General features: G+C 45.5%; 1 pseudogene; it reads right to left on the minus strand.

Moving 5' to 3' along the window:
* LOC123396386 overlaps positions 1-25,722 on the minus strand; it is a 189,611-nt pseudogene that overhangs the window by 37,373 nt on the left and 126,516 nt on the right.

The raw sequence follows: 25,722 nt of genomic DNA on the forward strand, positions 1-25,722 counted from the left end.
GAGGAGACCAGGGGCTTGTAGTCCATGTCTAGCCCATGGAGAATGTAGGAGAGAAGCTCGTCATCCGGGAGTGTCTTGCCGGCTGCGGCGAGTTCCTTCGCGAGGCCGCGCATGTGGGCGAAGAAGGTGGCGACGGATTGAGACCCCTTCTGTGCGTTGATGAGGACCGTGTGAATGTTGTTCACATGGCTGGGAAATTGTGACGACAACATGCCCGCCAGAGCCATCCAGAGTGCGTGCGACGTGGTGATCGCAGTCACCTGCACGAGCACTTCTTCTGAGAGGTTGTTGAGCAGGTAGTTGAAAACCTGCTGGTCCTCCCTGACCCAAATTGGGTGGAGAGGGTTGGCTTCAGATGTTTCCTTCCCATCTTTGTCCTTCACGACGAGGGATCTGGCCGGCTCCGGTGTGGTGCCATCGGCATAGCCGAATACACGGGCACCTCTCATCTACGGCGGGATCTGGGCGCACCACAAGACCTAGTTGCTGCGGGTAAGTTTCTCCGTAACCAGGTTGTGGAGGTTTGGGGTGGAGGAACCGGAGGAAGACATGGCTTTTGGGCACTAATAGCAATGTGGAGAGCTAGATTGATAGGAGGAGGAAAGCTTTGAATACCATGTGCGATGGCGGAAATGTCTTGCCCGATGTGGGAGACGTTTGCATGTTATATAGAGGGGCGCAAGATCCCTAAAGCGCATAGAGGTCGGTTTGGAGAGATACAACTCAGGGAGAAAGAAAGGGAGATAGAACTAGCTAGTTACAACAGAATTTAGGGATAAGCCTCGGCTAACTAAGCTAACAAACTAATCTCCATATTATCTCCTATATGGTTGCAACTCCTATCGAACGAGTATGTTTAACAATGCCAACCTCTAAATAATTTCTATGTAATTCAGAAAATGGATATGGCTCGAATGAATCATCCCGGTTGCTCTATTTTCATCTATTGCCTATGGTTAGTCATGAGGGGAAATCAAGTTTGATGCAAGACATAAAATACAAGTGCTAAACATAAATGCAAAAAAATTGCTACACACTATCCACATAATCTCAAGAATCTGTTTAAATATAGCACAAGTTGACAACAAAAACACATGCGTTGCATACATAAACTAAAGTTAGATTACTCTACAATGAAATGAATTTGCATAATTATAAATCCTAGTATAACAAATACAAATCCTACGTTGATAACTGCTATTTAGACAATTGCAGATTGAGTTACAGAAATGGGTGCTTCAGTTAGCATTAAGAACCAACTAGTTACAAATTCTACATTCAGATCGATGTTTTCAGGATATAGTTCACACTTTTAAGATCAATATATCACTACCAGACACTAGACATGAGTAACATCTCGCCATTGAATAATTATAAGCAATTATTCTGAAATAATAAATACCTAGCAGATCTCGTATCCTCGTGTGAATTCTTGGACCATCAGATACCTAGTACTAGTAGATACGTTATAAATAGAATTTATACAAGGATAGGCAGGTGTAATTATAGGCATTTGATGGCCCCTGTCTCTAAAGTTTCTTCTTGGATCCCACACAGGAAGGCTAAGAGGACCCTCCTCCTCAATATGGCAAGGTCTAACAGGGTTGGGCCACTTTCATTGGTTGTAGACTCCGAAAAATCGAGATATCAACATGCTTGACGATTCATTTGGGTACAATTGACATATACGAGCAAAAAGTTAATTGCAGAAAATATCAACATGAAAGGATAGGGTTGTAGGAACCACACTTCTATGAAATTGTGTCAAAAAATACTAATTTCCAGGCTATTTTTTTTTACAGAAAACACAAGTCGCTTGGTTCGGCCGCTTTAAGTATGATTATGACACGCGGGACCCGTTTTTGCCAACATGGCATGACGATTAGTAGGCGGCACCGTTAGATAGAGTATTTTACATGGACACCCTTCTTCAAAAATCTAAAAAGCAATCAAGTCATGTCCTCCTTGTCTCTCCTCTCCGTAGTGCCATGGATACCGGAGGGCCAGCTTCCCCACCGGGGCAGCAACTGCTGGGGGCGGTAGAGCAGAAGTTGACACTGGGCACCGGAGGGCCAGGCGCGGACAAGCTGCCGCGGGAGCCACACACGGACGCGACGGGCGCGAGCAGCAGCCTCGCTGGCCGCGTACGAGCGCGAGTAGCAGCTGCAGAGCTCTGACCAGCACCCAGCTCCTCGCCGCTGCCACCACCCATGCACGGGCGCGAGCCACGGAGCTCTGACCGACCGACCGACCTTCACGTCAGCGTCCAGCCACGGTGCTGCCGCTGCCGCCACCCATGCTTCCCTTTCTTTGTTTGCTCTCCTCCCCTTGCTGCCATGGCGAGCAGCTAAACGGCGAGCACAGCTGGCTGGATTCGCCGATGCCATGCATGGATCCCAGCTCCAACGAATCTTAGGAGTTCTACTCATTGTCTTCATCAATGGAGCCCTGCTCGTCGTCTTCACAATTGCACGCGGAGCTGACACGTCACCCTTGCTGCTGCTGCTAGCCTCTGAAACCTGCTGCTCATTATGGCTGCTCGCCGGAGTGCCTCAATTCCTAGCAAACAACGGTAGTGGGTGGTGGACGGACCGTCGGAGCAGGCCTGCGTCGGAGGATGGTGGCGCGGTGGGCATCGCTGGCTTGCGGGGAGGGGTTGATTGCTTTTTTTGTTTTTGATTGAAGGATGTCTTTGTAAAATTGGAGGGACTATTTTGTAAATTTAGAAAATCCCTCGTCTAACGAGGTCTAACTTGAACTGTTACGCCAAATCATCATTTGCAGGACCCATCTATCATAATCATCATTAAAACGGTCTAAGCTATCAACTAGTGTTTTTTGCAAAAAAATAACCTCGATAATAGTGTTGTTGGGCACAATTCCGTAGCAGTGTGGTTCCTGCAATCCTAGCCTTCAATATCGATATTTTTTGCAATTAACTTACGAGCAACAAGAATAGTTCAATTTATGCCACCCAAAAGTCCCATAACCTGAAAATGCAAGGAATATCTGATACTCCTGAAAATGCAAGGAATATCTGAGTATCAGTTTAACAGTCATATCATAATACTGATATAATGATATGCAAATTTACATAATCACTACTGGAAATAGGGAATTTACCATCAGCGTGCTCTTTGTCGTCTCCTGGCTGGTGGCAAAGAGCCTCTTTGCCATTAGCTACCGACAAACATACGACAAAGTGTTGTGTGATGGCAAAGACATGGTTTGCCATCAACCAGTTCTTTCTCATCTACTCGTTGATGGCAAATATCCCGCACATATACGGCAAGAGCTGGCTGATGTAAAAGACATGGTTTGCCATCAGCGAGTTCTTTGCCGTCCATTGGCTGATGGTAAAGATTCTGCAGGCAGACCACAAAGAGGGCTGCTCTTTGTCGTCTGCCTCCCCCTCTTTGACGTCCACTAGCGGACGACAAAGGGGATGGATGCATAACGGCGACGCAGCCCTACCACCCCATCTCCTCTCTCTCTCCCTCATCTCTCCCCACCCTCTCGCTCCCTCCCCTTCCCCGCGCCGCCACCACCACCACGCCACCACCCTCCCCATGTCGGCCCTCTCCCCGCGCTCTCTCCCCTCATCTCCCCACCCTCTCTCTCCCCTCCCCATGCAATCACCATCACGACGCCGCCCCACCACCTTCCCCGTGTCGGCCCCCTCCCCACGCTCTCTCCCCCTCTCCCCACCAACCACCCCCGTCGCATCCGTCATCCCCGCCACCCCGGGGCCCCGCCGCCACTGATGTCTTGTCGCCCCGTCGTCTCCGCCACCCGCAGCCCCCTCCCTGCCGGTGAGTACCCCGTCGGTCGCCCCCTTTTTTCTTTTTTCCTTTTTATGTTAAATTAGTTTACTAGTTTATTAGGTTAGTTAGGTTAGTTTATTAGGTTAGAAGAAAAAAAAAGAAGGAAAAAGGAAAAATAAAAAGAAGAAAAGAAGAAGAAGAAGAAGAAGAAGAAGGAAAACAAGAAGGATAAGAAGAAAAAGAGGAGGAGGAGGAGGAGAAAAGAAGAAGAAGAAGTAGAAGAAAAAGAATAGATGAGGAGAAGAAGAAGAGGAAGAGGAAAAATGAAAAGAAGAGGAAGAGGAAGAATAAGAAGAAGAAGAAAAAGAAAAAGAAGAGAAGAGGAGAAGAAGAAGAAGAAAAAGAAGAGAAGAGGAGAAGAAGAAGAAAATAGAAAAAGAAAAAGAAAAAGAAGAGAACATGGGAAGAAGAAGAAGAAGAAGAAGAAGAAGAAGAAAAAGTAGAGAAGAGGAGGAGAAGAAGAGGAGGAGAAGAAAAAAAATAAAATAAGAAGAAGGATAAGAAGAAAAACACGAGAGGAGGAGAAGAACAAGAGGAAAAAGGAAAAGAATGAAAAACAAGAAGAAGGGGAGGAGGAGCCGTGCTCATCCAATTCCTCCGTGAGAACTGGGACATCTTCGCATGGAAGCCCGCAAACATGCCAGGTGTACCCAGGGAGTTGGCTGAGCACCGACTGCATGTGGATCCCGCCGCTCGGCCTGTCCGAGAACGCCTGCGTGGGTCCGCCGCGCACAAGAGGAAGGCAATCGGGGAAGAGGTGGCCAAGCTTTTGGCAGCCAACTTCATTCGCGAGGTTCACCACTCCGAGTGGCTCGCCAATGTTGTCATGGTGCCCAAGAAAGACAAGTCGCTCCGAATGTGCATCGACTTCAAGCATCTCAATAAGGTCTGCCCGAAAGACCATTTTCCGCTCCCCCGCATCGATCAAATTGTCGATTCGACTGCGGGTTGCGAGCGTTAGTTTGATGCCTACTCAGGCTATCATCAGATCCGTCTGTATGGCCCCGATGAATTAAAAACCGCCTTCATCACCCCATTCGGGTGCTTCTGCTACATCACTATGCCATTTGGTTTGAAGAATGCAGGAGCAACCTTTATGCGCATGATCCAAAAATGCCTCCTCGACCAGATCGTTCGGAATGTGGAGGCGTATATGGATGATATCGTAGTCAAGTCACACAAAGGTTCCGACCTGCTGACTGACTTGGCAGAAACATTCGCCAACCTTCGTAGGTACGATATCAAGCTCAACCCAGCCAAGTTCATTCGGTGTTCCCAGCAGAAAGTTATTCGGTTTCTTCGTTTCCGAACGAGGGATCGATGTCAACCCCGAAAAGATCGGGACCATCGTCCGAATGGAGCGGCCGGTCAGAATACACGATGTTCAAAGGCTCACAGGTTGCCTAGCGGCTTTGAGCAGGTTTATCAGTCGACTCGGCGAGAAGGCGCTTCGTCTGTACCGACTCATGAAGAAATCAGATACTTTCGAGTGGACAGACGAAGCCCTAGTCGCATTCGACGACCTCAAAGTCCTACTTTCCACCCAGCCGGTTCTTACTGATCCGCTCAGTAAAGAGCCCCTTCTTCTGTACATCGCGGCTACAAATCAAGTCGTCAGCACTGTTCTCACAGTCGAACGAGAAGAAGAAGGCAAAGCATACAAAGTTCAGCGGCCAGTGTATTATGTCTCCGAAGTCCTGACTCCTTCCAAGCAGAGGTATCCCCACTATCAAAAACTTATCTACGGGATTTACATGACTGCGAAGAAGGTGGCTCATTATTTCCAAGACCACTCGGTGTGTGTCGTTTCTGATGCTCCGTTGTCGGAAATCCTCCACAATCGGGACGCATCGGGTCGAGTGGCGAAGTGGGCAATGGAGATGTTATACTGTGACATCAAGTTCGAGGCCAAGAAAGCTATAAAATCTCAAGCTCTGGCTGACTTCATAGCAGAATGGGTAGAACAACAGCAACCGACCCACATCTACTCGGCTCATTAGACAATGTTCTTCGATGGGTCCAAGATGTTGAATGGCTCCGGCGCTGGCGTTGTGATCATATCGCCAAAGGGTGACAAACTAAAGTATGTGTTGCACATACACTTCGATTCCTCCAACAATGAGGCAGAGTATGAAGCTCTCCTTTATGGACTGCGCATGGCCATCGCACTCGGCGTCTGTCGCCTGATGGTCTATGGCGATTCGGGTTTGGTGGTTAATCAAGTGATGAAGGAGTGGGACGTCAGGAACCCCACCATGACCACATACTGCAATGCAGTGAGGAAGCTCGAGAAAAAGTTTGAAGGTCTAGAACTCCACCATGTTCCGCGAGTGAAGAACCAGGCAGCTGATGAGTTGGCAAAACTCGGATCAACTCGGAGACGAGTCCCGAGTGACGTCTGCCTCGAGCACCTCCACCTTCCCTCAGTTAAAGAATATCCTTTCACAGAGGAACCAGTACAACCAAAGAGCTCGACAGATCCGACTGAAGTCGACGTACCTGCTGTGGTTGATTTGGTCGTGGAGATTCTTGGTGTCATCCCCGATTGGACTGTGCCGATCATTGCATACATCCTGAGGCAAGAATTACCAGAAGACGAAGTCCAAGCCAGACAGATCGTCCGCAGGTCAAAGTCGTTCACTGTCATCGATGGCCAGTTGTACAAGGAAAGAATTTCATGCGTCCTTCAACGATGCATCTCCCCTGAGGAGGGACAGTTAATCCTGGAAGAAATTCACTCGGGAACCTGCGGTCATCACGCGTCTTCAAGGGCAATCGTCGCCAAAGCATTCAGAGCTGGCTTCTTCTGGCTGCAGGCGAATAAAATGGCGAAAGATATGGTCGACCGATGTGAAGGCTGTCAGTTCTACTCTAACAAGTCCCACAAGCCAACATCTGTGTTGAAGACAATCCCTCTTGTTTGGCCGTTTGCGGTATGGGGATTAGATACAGTCGGTCCATTCAGGACAGGCCAAGGGGGATTCACACATCTGTTGGTGGCAGTCGACAAGTTCACAAAGTGGATCTAAGCCAAGCCCATCAAGAAGCTCGACGCCCTAACGGCCATCAAGTTTGTCAGGGACATCATCTCCAGATTCGGGGTACCTCACAGCATAATCACTGACAACGGAACAAACTTTGACTCGGACAGATTCAAAGGTTTCTGTGCAGGCCAAGGTATCCTAGTGGATTTTGCATCTGTGGCGCGTCCCCAAACAAACGGGCAAGCAGAGCGGGCGAATGGACTTATTCTGCAAGGTTTGAAGCCTCGACTCCTGCGAGAGTTGGGACATGCCGCTGGCGCATGGGTCACCGAGCTACCTTCGGTGCTTTGGGGTCTCCGCATAACCCCAAATAGATCTACAGGGCGATCCCCGTTCTTCCTCGTTTACGGAGCAGAGGCAGTCCTTTCGAGTGACTTGCTTCACAACGCTCCACGAGTTGAACTCTTTTCCGAAGCTGAAGCTGAGCAAGCAAGGCAAGATGGAGTGGATCTTATAGAGGAGGAGCGCGAGATGGCACTGACTCGCTCAACCATTTATCAACAAGATCTGCGGCGCTTTCACGCGCGACACGTCAGGAGTCGTACATTCCAAGCAGGCGACGTGCTGCTCCGAGTGGATCAGCAGAGACCTCACAAGTTGGCTCCCGCCTGGGAAGGACCCTTCATCAACTCCAAGGTGCCGAACAACGGAGCATACCGACTCTACAACATCGATAGGGAAACGGACGAGCCGTGAGCATGGAACGGAGATCTCCTGAGGCGCTTCTACACGTGACTGCCGCCAGAAGCAATGTAAAGAACAAGTATCGGTGAAATAATACAAAGCAGATTGAGTTTTTGCAGATTCAAAATTCTTCCGCGGTCGCAGACTCCGGTCTCAAAAAAAAATCGTAGCTGCGATCACGAATCGCCTAAGTATTACCTTTCTTCGAGTGTGCACTAAACGTCACACTCGGGAACTTAGCTGCGATCACGAATCGCCTAAGTATTACCTTTCTCCGAGTGTGCACTAAACGTCGCACTCGGGGACTTAGCAGCGATCAAGAATCGCCTAAGTACTAAATTTCTCCAAGTGTGCACTAAACGTCGCACTCGGGGACTTAGCTGCGATCCAGAATCGCCTAAGTATTAACTTTCTCCGAGTGTGCACTACACGTCGCACTCGGGGACTTAGCTGCGATCCAGAATCGCCTAAGTATTAACTTTCTCCGAGTGTGCACTTAACGTCGCACTCGGGGACTTAGCTGCGATACAGAATCGCCTAAGTATTATCTTTCTCCGAGTGTGCACTAAACGTCGCACTCGGGGACTTAGCTGCGATCAAGAACCGCCTAAGTACAAATTTTCTCCGAGTGTGCACTAACCGTCGCACTCGGGGACTTAGCTGCGATCCAGAATCGCCTAAGTATTAACTTTCTCCGAGTGTGCACTTAACGTCGCACTCGGGGACTTAGTTGCGATCAAGAATCGCCTAAGTACAAATTTTCTCCGAGTGTGCACTAACCGTCGCACTCGGGGACTTAGCTGCGATCACGAATCGCCTAACGACACACTTTCTCCGAGTGTGCACTTAACGTCGCACTCGGGGACTTGTCTGCGATCAAGAATCGCTTAAATAGAAAGCTCGGGGACTACACCCACTGGGTTCACTAAGAGTGAACCCACTGCAAAATAATCATACTGTGTCCGAGTGCATTGCTCAAACACCCAGTGGGTTACAAGAGGAAAGTTAATACTTACTAGCCCACTTACTCGGATATCGTCCCGCAGTTCCAAGCTTCGCTTGTACACGGTCGCGATGGAGTCGTACGCTCTCTTGGCCTCTCCGCCATCAACTCCGCCTGCACCATGGCCCCCTTGGCAGCTCCCACCTGATCTTTCGGGAGGCGCTGGACGTTGTACTGGATAGTCGACGGACCTGGCATCATAGGAGACTCCTTGGGCATCCCAAGCCCTGCTCCAGTCGGTTCAGCAGCGATGAGCGCCGTTTCAGTCGACGGCGCGTCCATGGCGAGAGTTGTAACCGGCGGAACAGCCTCAAGGACAGGCACCGTAGCTTGCTCGGACCTCCTCTGGTCGCCCTCCTCCACATAAATCACCTCTAAGGGAAACCCGACCGAACGGCGTGAGACCACAGGAAAAAGGCAAGACCAAAGACAGAATTCGTGATGCAATAATGTAAACTCTCGGGATCGCCACGACGCACCTGGCTGGGATGTGACAACATTGTCCATGTCCATGGGATCGTCCCCCTGGCGTACCGGAGAGGTGGCAGAGGTGGCAGCTGTGTCGAGTAAAATTCATTCGACCAATAAGCAGGAGTTCAATCAAATACATGAAGAAGATAGAAGAACAATGCACTTACGTTGAGGTGACGGGAACTGTGACCCTCATCCGCGGCAAAGCCTTCCGAGGCTTAGATCCACTCGGTTTGGCCGCCTTAGAGGGCTGGCCCGCAGGCTCAGCAGCAGAGTCCCTGGTCCTCTTTGTGCTTCGAGCACTCGGAGCCACGGGAACGGCTGGCGAGGCACTCGGAACCACAATAGCAGCTGGCGGCGCACTCGAGGATGCTAGAGGGGCCGAAGGAGCCACGGGTTCATGACGGCGTTTAGTTCGAGGCTCTGGCGGTGGAGGCGGCGAGTTCTGCTCCTCATCTTCTTCTACGGACTCCTCCTCCGTCTCCCCACTCTCGGAGACGTACTCGACGCTCTCCACGCTGCCCTCCTGGCTGCCTTCCTCCTCCTCGGCCGGATTCCCGTTCGAGACAGGAGAAAACCAGTTAGTCCACGCCTGCACAAGATACAGTCGACAACATCAGACGTCAGACAATGATTCTAGAAAGCGATAAATCTAAGACAGTTGTGTGCACTCAACAAGTTATACTCACTTTGTTTGGAGGAGGGTTGTCCGCGCGGAAGGCCTTCACTCGTCGGGCTCCTCTAGGGTTTTCGCAGGCGCCTGTGATGTTGAGGACCTACGACGCCACCGCCTCCCCGGTCACGCACTCGACGTTAGTCCGAGTGGAGTCCTCAGGCCCCGTATAGTGCCACATGGTGTGGTGTCGAGCTTGCAGAGGCTGGATACGCCGACCCAGGAAAACCTCCAGCAAATCTATGCCGGTGACTCCCCTTCGGACGACCTGTACAAGCGCATCGACCAGAGGCTGGATCTGGGTCTTCTCCGCCTTCGTGAGCGCGAGCTGCCTAGGCGGAGCCTGTCGGTCTAAGCTAAAAGGAGGCAGTCCAGTTGTAGCATTCAGGCAAGCAACGTCCTGGCAGTAGAACCATGTCGACTGCCAGTTCCTAACAGATTCACTCAACTGAAGAGCGGGATAGCTACTCTTACTTTTCTTTTGGAAGCCTAAGCCTCCGCAGAGCTGGAGGAGGTGAGTTTTGTCATCCGACTGGTTAAGTCGTTTGATGGTCTGAGATCTAGCAGAGAAGATGTGTTTGAAAAGCCCCCAATGGGGAGGACAACCGATGAAACACTCGCAGAGCACGACGAAGGCAGAGAGATGAGCTATTGCGTTGGGAGGAAAATGGTGGAGCTGCGCCCCGAAGTGGTTCATTATACCTTTGAACAAGGGATGAGGAGGCAGAGAGAAACCTCGGTGCACGTGGCTGAGCAACAAGACGCGCTCCCCCTCTCGGGGCACCGGCTCGGTCTCGCCCTCCGCCGTCAACCTCCACGACTTGTGTGCAATCATTCCGTGCTCCACCAACTCCAGGAAGTTCTCCTCCGTCACCGTGGAGGGGAGGAAATCCCCCTGGATCCAACCCACCGGTAGCGCTCGCTGCCGCTGCTTAGCAGGAGCCGCCGCCTTCCCCTTGTTCTTCCGCGCCTCTAGCTTGCTAGTCTGCCCCTTTGTCATGGCGGAGGCTGCAGATCCGCGAGGGAGAAGGAGAAGGAAGGAGCTTGGGATGCGCAGGAGATGGCGAGAGAAGCGGGGCAAGTGCAAGTTATCCGGCGAGTGTAACGAAAAACCCTCGCCGCAGAAGTTTAAATAAGGTTCCGACTGGGTCACTAGCAAGTGGCCCCGAAATCCTATCCCCCGACCGGTTGCTGTGATATTAGTGGAGAAGATGAAGGCGCGGGAATCGAGGCGTCAGGTACTACTCGATTGCGATGTCGTCATCCCCGCTGAGTGCGCGGCAACCGAAATTTGAGGATCCCCGAAAATCCGCCGCTGTCATTTGACTGGTCACGTCAAAAGATACCACAGAAGCACTCGGTCCCTGACAGTTCGTTTCACAAATACATCCACTCGGATCGTTGGTCAAAGAAGATAAAATGGATCGAGGCAAGCAACGCCAAAGTCGCATCCGTACCAGTCGGATCGGTACTCCAAGCATCGCTTCGTCGTCCCAACCCCAATCCATTCGGGGACTAATAATGGGGTTATAGTCCTAGGGTAGGGTCATAGGCCTGCCCTATAAGTCCTACCCAAGGACTACCCTTCATAAGGGATAAGGCCCTTAGTCAGTTCTGACTGAATTAAGGACTTCCCATCATCCAGTCGGTGACGAAGCCTCCATCATCCAGTCGGAGATGAGCATTCAGAGTGTATCAAACTAACCGACTGGATTCCACTCTGTGCATCGTAACCCCCCTGGAGGGAAACGGTCATACGTTGCCATGTGCCTTTATTAGCATTTAAGACATACGTTACCTGTAACGTAGGCATTTATTCGCCACTACTCCACCCTGTGCACCGAACCGTTGTGAAGGGCAGCGCACTCTATATAAGCCACCCTTCCCCACTGGTGCGGGGGTGAGCAATTCACTGTAATCCATATTCCACTCGACAACAAGCTCCCAGAGCACTGAGACGTAGGGCTATTACCTCCACCGTAGAGGGGCCTGAACTCATACAACCTCGCCGTAGCTAAGGCTCTTCCCATCCTTTAGTACCCTACACATCTACTGTCAGGCTTATACCCACGACAAGAAGAAGAAAAAGAAGAAGAAGAAGAAGAAGAAGAAGAAGAAGAAGAAGAAGAAGAAGAAGAAGAAGAAGAAGAAGAATAGGAAAAAAGAAGAAGAGGAAGAACTGGAAGAAGAGGAAGAAGAAGAAAAAGAAGAATAGGAAAAAAAGAAAAGGAAGAAGAAGAAGAAGAAAAGGACGAAAAGGAAGAAGAGGAGGAAGAAGAAGAAAATGAAAAAGAATAAAAGGAAGAAGAGGAAGAAGAGGAAGAAGAAGAAAAGGAAGAAGAGGAAAAAAAAGAATATGAAGAAGAAGAAAAGGACACCCCGACACCCTGACACAACACCGCGACAACCTTACACGACACCCCGACACCCCGCCCCGACACCCCACACGATGCCCCGACACGATGCCCCGACACCCCGACACGACACCCCGACACCCTTACACGACACCCTGGCACCCCGACATGAAGTCATAGTTTTGTAAATTATGAGTTTGGTCATATATTTTCACATTTTGTTATAAAAGACAAAATATTTGTATTGATCGGGTGGATTTACATGTGTAGTTGTTTTGTCGCTATGAGTTCTGGTGTTCGAAGACCTCCCTGTGCGTTTGACGAGCTCGACCCCTGCGTTCGTGGGTGAGCACAAATGACATCTCCTTCTCCCCCCTTCATTTGCTATGGGTCGGTCTTTGTGCCGATAAAACTTTCTAGATATAGGTACATTAGATCATCAGTATGCGTGACCAACATGCGTCTCTCGTTCAAAAGGGTTACAGTTATAAGTATGCATGCATTTGCATATATTTTAACCGTGATTCTTCCGAATTGTCCCATATGTTGTACTCCGGATCCGATGCATAATTTTGTTAGTGCCTCCCTATTGTTTTCCGGGTACACTCCTCTCTGTTTATTGCCGAGACATGCATCAGGAGAATGGCGGGGAGGTGCTGCCAAAGTTTTGTGTCGGATCCGGAGTAGAGCATGGGAAACAAACCCTATCTACACATACTCGAGGTGGGATTAGGACCTATCTTTACCTATTAGCGTGCAGGTTGCATGGACGTAATAAAACTGACAAACTTGGCTAACTGATGAATATATATGCTGAATTATATATATATTTCTTGTGTGTTTAGTAGCTAGGCAAGATGAGTGATCGTGCGTGGATGTACACCTGTCACACTAGTTAGAAAGAGATGACCAAAGACTAGTTTACAAAAACCAAGGAGTTTGTGAAAGCCGTATTTGCAAATGGCCAGACAACAAACACGTGCCCTCTCGTGGGTGCGACAACTATAAAAAGAGGACACATGCTGTAATGGTTAAACTCCTACAGAGGAGGGGTTTTATGTCTGATTATACGATGTGGACATTTCATGGTGAGTCTGCCCAACACAGCAAAGCTGAGGTGGTTCATGATGGCACCAACGAGCATGGTACCGGGATCGAAGACATGGTGCAAGATTTTGATGATGCTCGGGATTTCAACAATGAGATGGAGGAATCTGCAAAGGCCTTCTATGAAATGTTGGAGTCTTCAAAACATCCTCTCCACGAGCACACTCAGCTTTGTTAGTTGGATGCCATTGCACAAGAAATGTCTCTGAAGGCTCAATTAAACTTGGGAAGAGAATGCTACAACGCGATGATGACACTATTTGGACGCTTTCTACCCAAAGGCCATGTCATGCGTGCATACCTGTACCAGTCAGACAAAATACTTTGTGTACTTAAGATGCCCTATGAGAAGATACATGTCTGTGAGAAGGGATATGCCTTATTTAGGCTTGAGTATCCCGACTTGAACTATTGTCCCATTTGCAAGTCTTCCACGTATGTTGTGGTAGACAATGTTATGGGTGAGAAGAGCCAAACCCAAATCCCAATTAATGTTCTTCGGTATATGCCAATCATACCAAGGCTTCAACGTCTTTTCATAGTCGAAGAGACAGTTAGACGGATGACATGTCACAAATTGGGAAAAAGAACCGAACTAGATGAAGATGGGAATAAGATGGTGGTACACACATCGAATGGGGAAGTGTGGAAACACTTCGATGCATTACATCCGGATAAAGTGGTAGACCGAAGGCTCCTTTGGTATGACGGCAACCCAATATCTAATGCGTTGACCTTGTCGTATTGGAGGGGTTGGGATCATCCCCTTGGAGTCCGCAAGCAAAACACCATCCTTGGTGTGCTTTGCCGACAAAATTTCCCGGGGTTTGTCACGTTGCCCGGTGAGGGTGAGGTTCCTACACTAGGATTTAGCCGGGAGCACTACAAGGCTGCTCAGGCTCCGCCGAAGAAGATGATCGATGGTGTGTTGTGCCACACGAGGGCCGAGATGGTGATCAATAGCTTTTGGGTAATTTCTGCTTTTACACAATCTAAAATTAACAATATAGCTAGTTATTTTACTAATCAATGTTGTCTCGTTTGATTGCAGACCTTCTACAGGTGTGAGGAGGGGTATGAGGAGGCGGCGTCCAAGGTTATCGAGGCCGAGTGCAAGCGGCTATTACAGACCTTATGCCACGAGGCTTGGCCGTGGGCTGTTCGAGATTACTATGCATCGCGTAGTATTAAGAAGGACAAGTCGGAGTGCCGTAAAGAAGGAGCGGTACATGAAGGTAAATACCTATTATTAAGGCCTTGTACTTAGTTTTCTTGATTTGATTCATAGGCGTAGAACTCAAATTTCTCTTTACTAACTTATATGTGCCCCCGAGATGGTGCGCGGATAAGATGAATTGTTGGGAGGTGTTGGTGGATGAGTGATGCACAGGCCAATGGCGAGCCGTCCACGAAAATGCGAAGGATCGGCGTGCCCAAATGGTTGGTGTGCCACACCATCAAGGCAGCGCCAACTTATTTTAGTTTGGACAGAACTGGGTATGTGGTTTGCTTCATGATTCACGCAATTCATTCTTGATGCTAGCTTGAGCCCTTTCCTAATACTCTGTTCTCTCTTTTAGGCGCATCACAATAACACAGAGGTGCCAATGTGTATGACCTCTATGGCATGGCCCATACTTCCTCCTAAAAGAAGTTCAAGGCATTCTCTGGGTTTGACCTCGATCATCCAGAGAAGTTCACCAACATCTCCTCCCATAACAAGCTCGGGAGATATAAGGAGGAAGGGAAGGCGAGGAAAGGGGAGGACTTTAACTCGGGCCATGAATTTTTGGATCCAGAGCTAGTGATGATATCTGGTGGCGGAGGCCCCATGGCTCAATATCCATTAGAGATAGGCGGATACGTTGTCCTCTCACTCTCCCGGGGATCAAGGCGTGCCAGATGATCTCCTGTCCTGAGATAAGGCCTCGTCCACGGCGAGTCAATCTCGCCATTGATGTTAGTTATACGGACTTAGAAAACTTTTGTCCATTACATTGTGTGTGTGGCCATCCATGATTACAATGCAAGCGAGGAGTGGTGATACAGGATGCGATTCAGAGGGAGAGAGAGAGTGACAACACAAGACGCTATTCAGGAGCTTCTGCAGGAGAGAGACCAGGTGGCGGTAGAGACGGCTCGGGCTACGGAGGAGAAGATGGCTTGGTTGTTCGAGGAGGAGAGGGCACGGAATTAGACGGCTCACCGATCCATGTACGAGCTCCTTGTGGTAAGTATCTTTTTCACATTGGCCAAATCATGCATGTAATGTCTGTTTCATTACTAACTAATATGACCGACTCTTCAAAACCAAATATGCAGTCTATGTGGGAGAAGACCGGTTTGACCCCTCCCCCAATGTGAGGCATTTATGCGGTTGGAATGGTGAGTTTCATTTGAATGGTCATTAGTTACTAGTACTAACATTTGAGTGTCATCATGCTAACAAGGCACTACAAAATATCTTTGGTGCAGAATAACTCCCGAGCTGCATCACACAACCCTTCTCGAGGGCAACCTTCTCTAGGTGAACCCGACCTGAGCAACCCCGGTGATTCACATCCTTGATGACGATGACGGTAAATTTTCTCTAGTGTTCTGCTTAACAAATCATAATTAGCTTCGTATATGCTAGTTATCCCTATTATGTGACATACTTATCTTATTTTCTCCAAGAAAAACATACTTAGCTAATTATCCTCCAAAATGACATAATTAGCTTATTTAGTTCATTTATGACATATTAGCTTAGTTAGGTCAAAAATAGCATAAGAACCTTGGTTAGCTCATAAATGTCATATACTTAGCTTATATTCCTCCTAAATGACATAATAAGCTCAAAATAAGATAAGTATTGTAATCATCTTCTGTTTCTTCTTCTCCTTCTTGTTCTCCTTCTCCTTCTTCTTCTCCTTCTCCTCCTTATTTTTCTTATTCTTCTTCTTCTCCGTCTTCTTCTTCGTCCTCCTCTTCTTCTCCTTCTCCTCCTTCTTCTTCTCCCCCTCCTTCTTCCTCTCCTTCTCCTCCTCCTCCTCCTCCTCCTCCTCCTTCTTCTCCTTCTTCTTCTTCTTCTTCTTCTTCTTCTTCTTCTTCTTCTTCTTCTTCTTCTTCTTCTTCTTCTTCTTCTTCTTCTTCTTCTTCTTCTTTCTTCTTCTTCTTCCTGTCCTTCTTCTTCTCCTTCTCCTTCTTCTTCTCCTTTTTATCCTTATTCTTCTCCTCCTCCTTCTTCTCCTTCTTATCATTTTTCTTCTCCTTATCCTCCTCCTCCTCCTCCTTATTCTTCTTCTTCTTCTTCTTCTTCTTCTTCTTCTTCTTCTTCTTCTTCTTCTTCTTCTTCTTCTTCTTCTTTTCTTCCTCTTTTTCTTCTTCTCCTTCTTCTCCTACTTCTTCTTCTTCTTCTTCTCCTTCTTCTTCTTCTTCTTCTTCTTCTTCTTCTTCTTCTTCTTCTGCTTCTAACTTTCTTATTCCCATTTTCCAAATTTGGTTCACTTCATGGAAGGTGGCATTGATGGCCGGCTATTGGTTTCTTTTTGTTTCGATTTGTTTGAATGAACAGTGGGATGTTTCAAACTATGTGTATATATGGATGAACTATGTGAAAATATTTGTTGTCTTGCTCAATATTTTCACGATGATGTTGGATACATGGCCTATGTTTCTTCTATGATGTTTGAATCTACATGTGATGTTTGAAATTATATATATCATAGAAGTATTCTGAAAATTTAGGGAAATAACTAAACACAAACAAAAAAGTGACAATACAGGTATGTTGTTGTGTGCCAGTGCACGGCAAAGGCCTCTGCCATCCGCCAGCTGATGGCAAAGGTACCACATGGCGCACATGTGTGTAACCTGGGGCAGCATGGCTGACCTATATGGTCACATGGCCATCACGTGGTGACCCACGCAGATGATACGTCTCCAACGTATCTATAACTTTTGATGGTTTCATGCTATTATCTTGTCAAACTTTGGATGTTTTGCATGCCTTTTATTTATTTTTTGGGACTAACTTATTAATCCAGTGCCAAGTGCGAGTTCCTGTTTTTTCCATGTTTTTGACCCCTTTCAGAGGAGGATTTTGAACAGAGTCCAAAAGGAAAAAACTTTCGAAAAGATTTTTTCCAGAACGGAAGAAGATCGGGAGACTTGAGAACCAAGGCAGGGGGTCCTCAGGGACCCCACAAGCCCTCATGGCGCGGCCAGGGGGCCTGCGCCGTGCAGGCTTGTGGGCTCCCTGGGCCACGTCTGCCCTAGGGTTTGCGCCTATATATCCCCAAAAATTTCACAAAAAATCAGGGGAGCATCGTAATCACTTTTCCGCCGCCGCAAGCTTCCGTCTCCGCAAGATCCCATCTGGGGCACGTCCTGGTGCCCTGCCGGAGGGGGGATTCGGATACGGAAGGCTTCTCCATCAACACCATGACCTCTCCGATGATGCGTGAGTAGTTCACCATAGACCTACGGGTCCATAGCTAGTAACTAGATGGCTTCTGTCTCTCTTGGATCTTCAATAGAAAGTTCTCCATGATCTTCATGGAGATCTATCCGATGTAATCTTCTTTTGCGGTGTGTTCGTCGAGATCCGATGAATTGTGGATTTATGATCATATTATTTATGAATCTTATTTGAGTTTCTTCTGATCTCTCTTATGCATGATTTCATATCCTTGTAATTCTCTTTGACTTGTGGGCTTTGTTTGGCAAACTAGATCTATGATTCTTGCCATGGGAGAAGTGCTTGGTTTTGGGTTCATACCGTGCGGTGACCTCACCCAGTGACAGAAGGGGTAGCGAGGCACGTATTGTGTTGTTGCCATCAAGGGTAAAAAGATGGGGTTTTCATCATTGGTTTGAGATTATCCCTCTACATCATGTCATCTTGCTTAAAGCGTTACTCTGTTCGTCATGAACTCAATACACTAGATGCATGCTGGATAGCGGTCGATGTGTGGAGTAATAGTAGTAGATGCAGAAAGTAGCGGTCTATTTGTCTCGGACGTGATGCCTATATGCTAGATCATTGCCTTAGATGTCGTCATGACTTTGCACGGTTCTATCACTTGCTCGACAGTAATTTGTTCACCCACCGTAATACTTGCTGTTTGAGAGAAGCCTCTAGTGAAAACTATGGCCCCCAGGGTCTACTCCACATCATATTTTCAGCCTTACACTTTTTACTTCGTTGCACTTTCCCCCTTCAGATCTCACTTTGCAAACAATTTTTAAGGGATTGACAACCCCTTTGAAGCGTTGGGTGCAAGCTTGTTTGTTTTTGCGCAGGTACTTTGGACTTGACGAGGCCCTCCTTTTGGTTCGATACCTTGGTTTTCAAACTGACTAAAATACTTACTGCTCCTGTGGTGCATCACCCTTCCCTCTTCAAGGGAATAACCAACGCAAATCAAAGAAGTAACAAGAGGAATTCCTACGCGTCAGGGAAGGACTTTTGTTGCCGCAGCAGAAGAATTTCTGGCGCCATTACCGGGGAGGAAGATCAAGTCAAGAATATTCTCCCATCAACGTGCCAATTTCTGGCACCGTTGCCGGGGAGGAAGATCAAGTCAAGAATTCATCCAAGTAAGTGTCGCAAACTCATCTCTTGCATTTACTTTGTTTGCTAGTTGCCTCTCGTTTTCCTCTCCCCCACTTCACTAATTTGCCTTTTCATCGTTTGCCTTTTTCTCTCGCTTGCTTTCTGTTTGCTTGTGTGCCATGTGCCTTCAATATGCTTGCATTTTCGCTTGCTGAAAATCTAGTGATATGGATCCTCATCCACTTGCTAATCTCTTTAAGAGATCCAATTTATGTTGATCCAATTGCTAGTGAGTTGAGTGCACTTGACTATCTCTATGGAGTTTTGCTTGAGATGCGTGAATCTAAAAATCGTGATGAAGAAATTTATGAAGTAATTCACGAGGGCTCCTTGGATGAAAAGCATGATTGCAATGGTTTCACTATGAATTATATTAGTGACAATCATGCTAAAAATATGCAAAACCCTAAGCTTGGGGATGCTAGTTTTGCTATGTCTACTACTTGTTGCAATGATATGAGTGGGGCGATGATTTTTCTTATGATCTTGAAAATTTGTTTAAGCCTCATGATGAATATGATATTTGCAATATTATTGAAAGTGGGTTTGGAGAAGTCACGACTTTAGATGATAATCCCACTATATTTGAAGAGCGTCAACTTTGCACGCATGTGGATCATGAAAAGACTATCCTATGTGATAGCTATATTGTTGAATTTGAATATGATCCCACATGTAATGAGAGAGGAAAATATTGTGGTAGAAACTTTCATATCACTAAATCAACTCTCGTGATGTTGAAATTTCTCTTGACTATTTCTTCTTCCTTGCATATGGTAGTTATCGCTCTTGATAACTTGTTTTCCTATAAAATGCCTATGCATAGGAAGTATGTTAGACTTAGATGTGATTTTCAAATGCTCTATGATGCTCTCGTTGTGCTTCAATTCTTGTCTTTTGTGCGAGCATCATTGAAGTCCTTATGCCTAGCTAAGGGCGTTAAACAATAGCGCTTGTTGGGAGGAAACCCAATGAATTTATCTTTTTCTTTATGTTTTGTTGCGTCCACACTTTCATAATTCTGTTGTGATTGTTTTTGTGTGTTTCTTTTTGTGTTTGAGCCAAGAAAAGCCTTTATGATCAGTCTTGGTAATGGTTGTTTGATCATGTTGGAAAAAGACAGAAACTTTCTGCTCACGAGATGGTTTTTCATTTTTATTCAGAAAGAGATTTTGAGTTGATTCTTTTTGCTTCTGATTGATATGCTTTTTCCCGAGACCGTCGTAATTTTTTAGAGTTTTTGAGGTACCACAAGTATACGAAGTATACAGATTGCTACAGACTGGTCTGTTTTTGACAGATTGTGTTTTTGTTGAGTTGGTTGCTTTTTTTGATGAAACTATGGTTAGTATCGGGGGGGGGGGGGTACTAGCCATGGAAAAGTGAGAATACAGTAGCCCATCATCAATATAGATGGAATTCAAGTTTGCTACAGTACCAAAAGAAGTGGTAGTTTGTTTTCTTGTACTAATGTTATCACAAGTTTCTGTTTAAGTTTTGTGTTGTGAAGTTTTCAAGTTTTGGGTGATGTTCTCATGGACAAAGAGATAAGGAGTGGAAAGAGATCAAGCTTGGGGATGCCCAAGGCACCCCGAGCCAAATTCAAGGACACCAAAAACCTAAGATTGGGGATGCCCCGGGAAGGCATCCCCTCTTTCGTCTTCAATCCATCAGTAACATTACTTGAGGCTATATTTTTATTCACCACATGATATGTGTTTTTCTTGGAGCGTCTTGTATCTTAGGAGTCTTTTCTTTTTGTTGTGTCACAATTATCCTTGATGCACACCTTTTTGAGAGAGAGACACGCATTCATCGTGATTTTGCTAGAATGCTCATAGTGATTCACTTATATCTTTTGAGCTAGATACTTTTGCTCTAGTGCTTCACTTATATCTTTTTGAGCTAGATACTTTCGCTCTTGTGCTTCACTTATATCTTTAGAGCACAGCGGTGTGTGATTTGGTAGTTGGCTTATGCTATGAAAGTAGTCCCATGTGCTAGGTACCCAAAGATGATGCAAAAACTTCCATCTTCATGTGCATTGAGTAGAAAGAAAAGTTTCGATTCCTCTCAATTAGTTTTGAGACATGGATTCGGGAATATTAAAAGCTATGTTAGTAGGGTGTTGTGAATCTAGAAATACTTGTGTTGAAGTTAGTGATTCCCATAGCACGCACGTATGGTGAACCGCTATGTTAGGAAGTCGGAGCATAATTGATCTATTGATTGCCATCCTTTGTGTTGAGGTCGGGATCGCGCGATGGTTTACACCTACCAACCCTTCCCCTCGGAGTATGCGTTTAGCACTTTGTTTCAATTACTAATAAAAACCTTCGCAACAAGTATGTGAGTTCTTTATGACTAATGTTGAACTCACATTAGTCATGAAGAACTCACATACTTGTTGCGAAAGTTTTTATTAGTAATCGAAACAAAGTGCTAAACGCATACTCCTTGGGGAAGGGTTGGTAGGTGTTAACCATCGCGCGATCCCGACCTCAACACAAAGGATGACAATCAATAGATCAATTATGATCCGACTTCCTAACATAGCGGTTCACCATATGTGCATGCTACGGGAATCACTAACTTCAACACAAGTATTTCTAGATTCACAACACCCTACTAACATAACTCTTAATATTATCGAATCCACGTCTCAAAACTAATTGAGAGGAATCAAGACTTCTCTTTCTACTCAATGCACATGAAGATGGATGTTTTTATATCCTCTTTGGGTACCTATCACCTTTGGGACTACTTTCATACCATAAGCCAACTACCAAGTCACGCACCGCCGTGCTCTAAAAGATATAAGTGAAGCACATAGAACAAAATTATCTAGCTCAAAAGATATAAGTGAAGCACTATGAGTATTCTAGAAAAATCACGATGAGTACATGTCTCTCTCTCAAAAAGGTGTGCAGCAAGGATGATTGTGACACAACAAAAAGAAAATACTCCTACGATACAAGACGCTCCAAGCAAAACACATATCATGTGGTGAATAAAAATATAGCTCCAAGTAATGTTACCGATGGATTGAAGACGAAAGAGGGGATGCCCGGATTTTTGGTGTCCTTGAATTTGGCTTGGAATGCCTTGGGCATCCCCAAGCTTGATTTCTTTCCACTCCTTATATCTTTGTCCATGAGAACATCACCCAAAACTTAAAAACTTCACAACACAAAACTTAAACGGAAACTCGTGATATCATTAGCACAAGAAAACAAACTACCACCTCTTTTGGTACTGTAGCAAACTTGAATTCTATCTATATTGGTGTTGGGATACTGTATTGTCACTTTTCCATGGCTAGCGCCCCCGATACTAACCATAGTTTCATCAAACAAGCAACCAACTCAACAAAACCAGAATCTGTCAAAAACAGACCAGTCTGTAGAAATATGTATACTTCGTATACTTATGGTACCTCAAAAATTCTGAAAACTTATGACTGCCTGGGCAAAAGTCATATCATCCAGCATAAAAAAGAATCAACTCAAAATCTCTTTCTGAATAAAAATGAAAAATCATCTCGTGAGCGAAAAGTTTCTATCTATTTCCAGCAGGATCAAACACCACCACCAAGACTAGTCATAAAGGTTTTCCTTGGCTCAAACACAAAAAGAAACACAAAAAACACAATCACAACAGAATTATGATGGTGTGGACGCAAAAAAACAGAAATAAAAAGATAAATTCATTGGCTTGCCTCCCAACAAGCGCTATTGTATAATGCCCTTAGCTAGGCATAAAAGCGATAGAATCACGTATCGTCGTCTTTGGTGCTTAAACCATAAGTGGCCCTCATCATGGATTCATAAGGCAATCTTAATTTCTTTCTAGGAAAGTGTTACATGCCCTTCTTTAAAGGAAATTGAAATCTAATATTCCTTTCCTTCATATCGATGATAGCACCGATAGTCCTTAGGAAAGGTCTAGCAAGAATAATATGGCATGTAGGATTGCAATCAATGTCAAGCATAATGAAATCCATGGGTACATAGTTCCTATTTGCAATAATAAGAGCATCATTGATCCTTCCCATGTGTTTCTTGACAGTAGAATCCGCAATATACAAATTAAGAGAACACTCTTCAATCTCATTAAAACCCAGAACATCACATAAAGACTTTGGAATCGCGGAAACACTAGCACCCAAATCACACAAAGCATTGCATTCATAGTTTTTTATTTTCATTTTGATACTAGGTTACCACTCATCATGAAGCTTTCTAGGGATAGAGACTTCCAATTCAAGTTTCTCTTCAAGAGATTTTATCATAGCTTCGACGATATAATCGGTAAAGGCCTTGTTTTGGCTATAAGCGTGTGGAGAATTTAACATGGATTGCATCAAGGAAATTCATTCAATCAAGGAACAAATATCATAATTGAATTCCTTGAAATCCATGGTAGTAATTTCATTACTACTCAAAGTTTTAATAACTTCTACTCCACTTTCAATGCTTTTAGCATCAAGATAGATGGACTCCGAATCATTGGGGCACTTTTAAACCAAAGTGGATTCATATCCAGCCCCATCATAATTAGGCTTGACACAAGAAAACAAAGATTCAATGGAAGTCACACCAAGCACTTTAAGATCTTCGTGATTCTTATCACGAGAACACGCCTTTTTAAGCCATTCATGTCTAGCACGAATTTGGGTGGTTCTTTCTTTGCTCTTAATCATGGAAACACGCATAGCTTTCAAAGTTTCATCCATATTAATCTTAGGAGGAGCACATCTAACTTTCAAAGCATCAATATCACTAGACATTCTATCAACGCTCTTAGCCAAATCGTCAATTTTGAGTAGTTTTTCCTCTATGGACGCATTGAAAATCTTTTGTGAGTTGATAAACTCTTTTATATTACTCTCTAGATCAGAGGGTAATCTATTGTAATTTCCATGAGTATTGTAGTAGGAGTTGCCAAAGTTATTAGAGGAGTTACTAGAAAAGGCCTAGGAACATAGTTTCCTTTAAAAGCATTGTTGTTGCCAAAATTATTCCTACCAACAAAATTAACGTCCAAGCTAGCGTTGCTACTCTCAATCAAGGAAGACAAGGGCATATCATTAGGATCTAAAGGAGCACTTATAATAGCAATCAAATTCATTAACTCATCCATCTTAGCACTCAACGAGTTAATTTCTTCTATAGCGTGTACCTTCTTACTAGTAGGTGACCTTTCAGTGTGCCATTGAGAGTAGTTTGTCATGATATTGTCTAGGAGTTTTATGGCTTCCCCTAACGTGATTTCCATGAACGTTCCACCTGAGGCGGAGTCCAAGATATTTCTAGAAGCGAAATTCAAGCTAGCGTAAAAGATTTGTATAATCATCCAAAGACTCAAGCCATGAGCGGGACAATTTCTAATCATCAATTTCATTCTCTCCCAATATTGTGCAACATGTTCATGATCAAGTTGCTTGAAATTCATGATATCATTACGGAGAGAGATAATCTTAGCCGGCGGAAAATACTTGGATATATAAGCATCTTTGCACTTATCCCAAGAATCGATACTATTTTTGGGCAAAGAAGAAAACCAAGTTTTTGCGCGATCTCGCAACGAGAAAGGAAAAAGCTTCAATTTAATCACATCATTATCCACATCTTTATTGTTTTCCATATCGCAAAGCTCAATGAAGGTATTAAGATGGGATGCGACATCTTCACTAGGAAGGCCGGACAATTGCTCTTTCATAACAAGATTCAGCAAAGCGGCATTGATTTCGTATGACTCCGCACTAGTGGCGGGAGCAATCGGAGTACTAATAAAATCATTATTATTAGTATTCGAGAAGTCACAAAGTTTGGTGTTTTCTTTATGGTGACTTCAGCAAGCAAGCAAGCACACAAGCAAACAAAGAGCAAGTGAGAAAAAGGGCAAACGGAAAAGGCAAACGAAAAAGGCAAATTGGTGAAGTCGGGGAGAGGAAAACGAGAGGCAACTGGCAAACAAAGTAAATGCAAGAGATGAGTTTGCGACACCTACTTGGATGAGTTATTGACTTGATCGTCCCAAGGAACGGCGCCAGAAATTCTTGTGCTACGACAACAGAAAAAAGCGCCAGAAATTGACACATTGACGGAGACTGGGCTTGCGTTGGTTTTTCCCTTTAAGAGGAAAGGGTGATGCAACACAGGAGGAGTAAGTATTTCCCTCAGTTTGAGAACCAAGGTATCAATCCAGTAGGAGAATCTCGTCAAGTCCAGAGTACCTGCGCAAACACAAAAGAGCTTCCACCCAACGCTTTAAAGGGGTTGTCAATCCCTTCAAGATTGATTGCAAAGTGAGATCTGAAGGCGGAAAGTGAAACGAAGTAAAAAGTGTAAGGCTGAAAATATGGTGTGGAGTAGACCCGGGGGCCATAGTGTTCACAAGAGGCTTCTCTCAAAATAACAAGTATTACGGTGGGTGAACAAATTACTGTCAAGCAATTGATAGAACCGTGCAAAGTCATGACGATATCTAAGGTAATGATGATACATATAGGCATCACGTCCGAGACAAGTAGATCGATACTTTCTGCATCTACTACTATAACTCCACACATCGACCGATATCAAGCATGCATCTAGTGTATTGAGTTCATGACGAAAAGAGTAACGCCTTAAGCAAGATGACATGATGTAGAGGGATAATCTCAAACCAATGATGAAAACCCCATCTTTTTCCCTTGATGGCAACAACACGATACGTGCCTCGCTACCCCTTATGTCACTGGGTGAGGTCACCGCACGGTACGAACCCAAAACAAAGCACTTCTCCCATTAAAAGAATCATAGATCTAGTTGGCTGGAGAAAACCCACCACTCGAAGAGAATTACAAGGATATGAAATCATGCATAAGAGAGATCAGAAGAAATTCAAATAAGATTCATAGACAATCTAATCATAAATCCACAATTCAATGGATCTCGACAAATGCTACTCGCTACGCCT

Source organism: Hordeum vulgare, chromosome 5H (assembly GCF_904849725.1).
Source record: "Hordeum vulgare subsp. vulgare chromosome 5H, MorexV3_pseudomolecules_assembly, whole genome shotgun sequence".
In the NCBI taxonomy this organism is placed as follows: Eukaryota; Viridiplantae; Streptophyta; class Magnoliopsida; order Poales; family Poaceae; genus Hordeum; species Hordeum vulgare.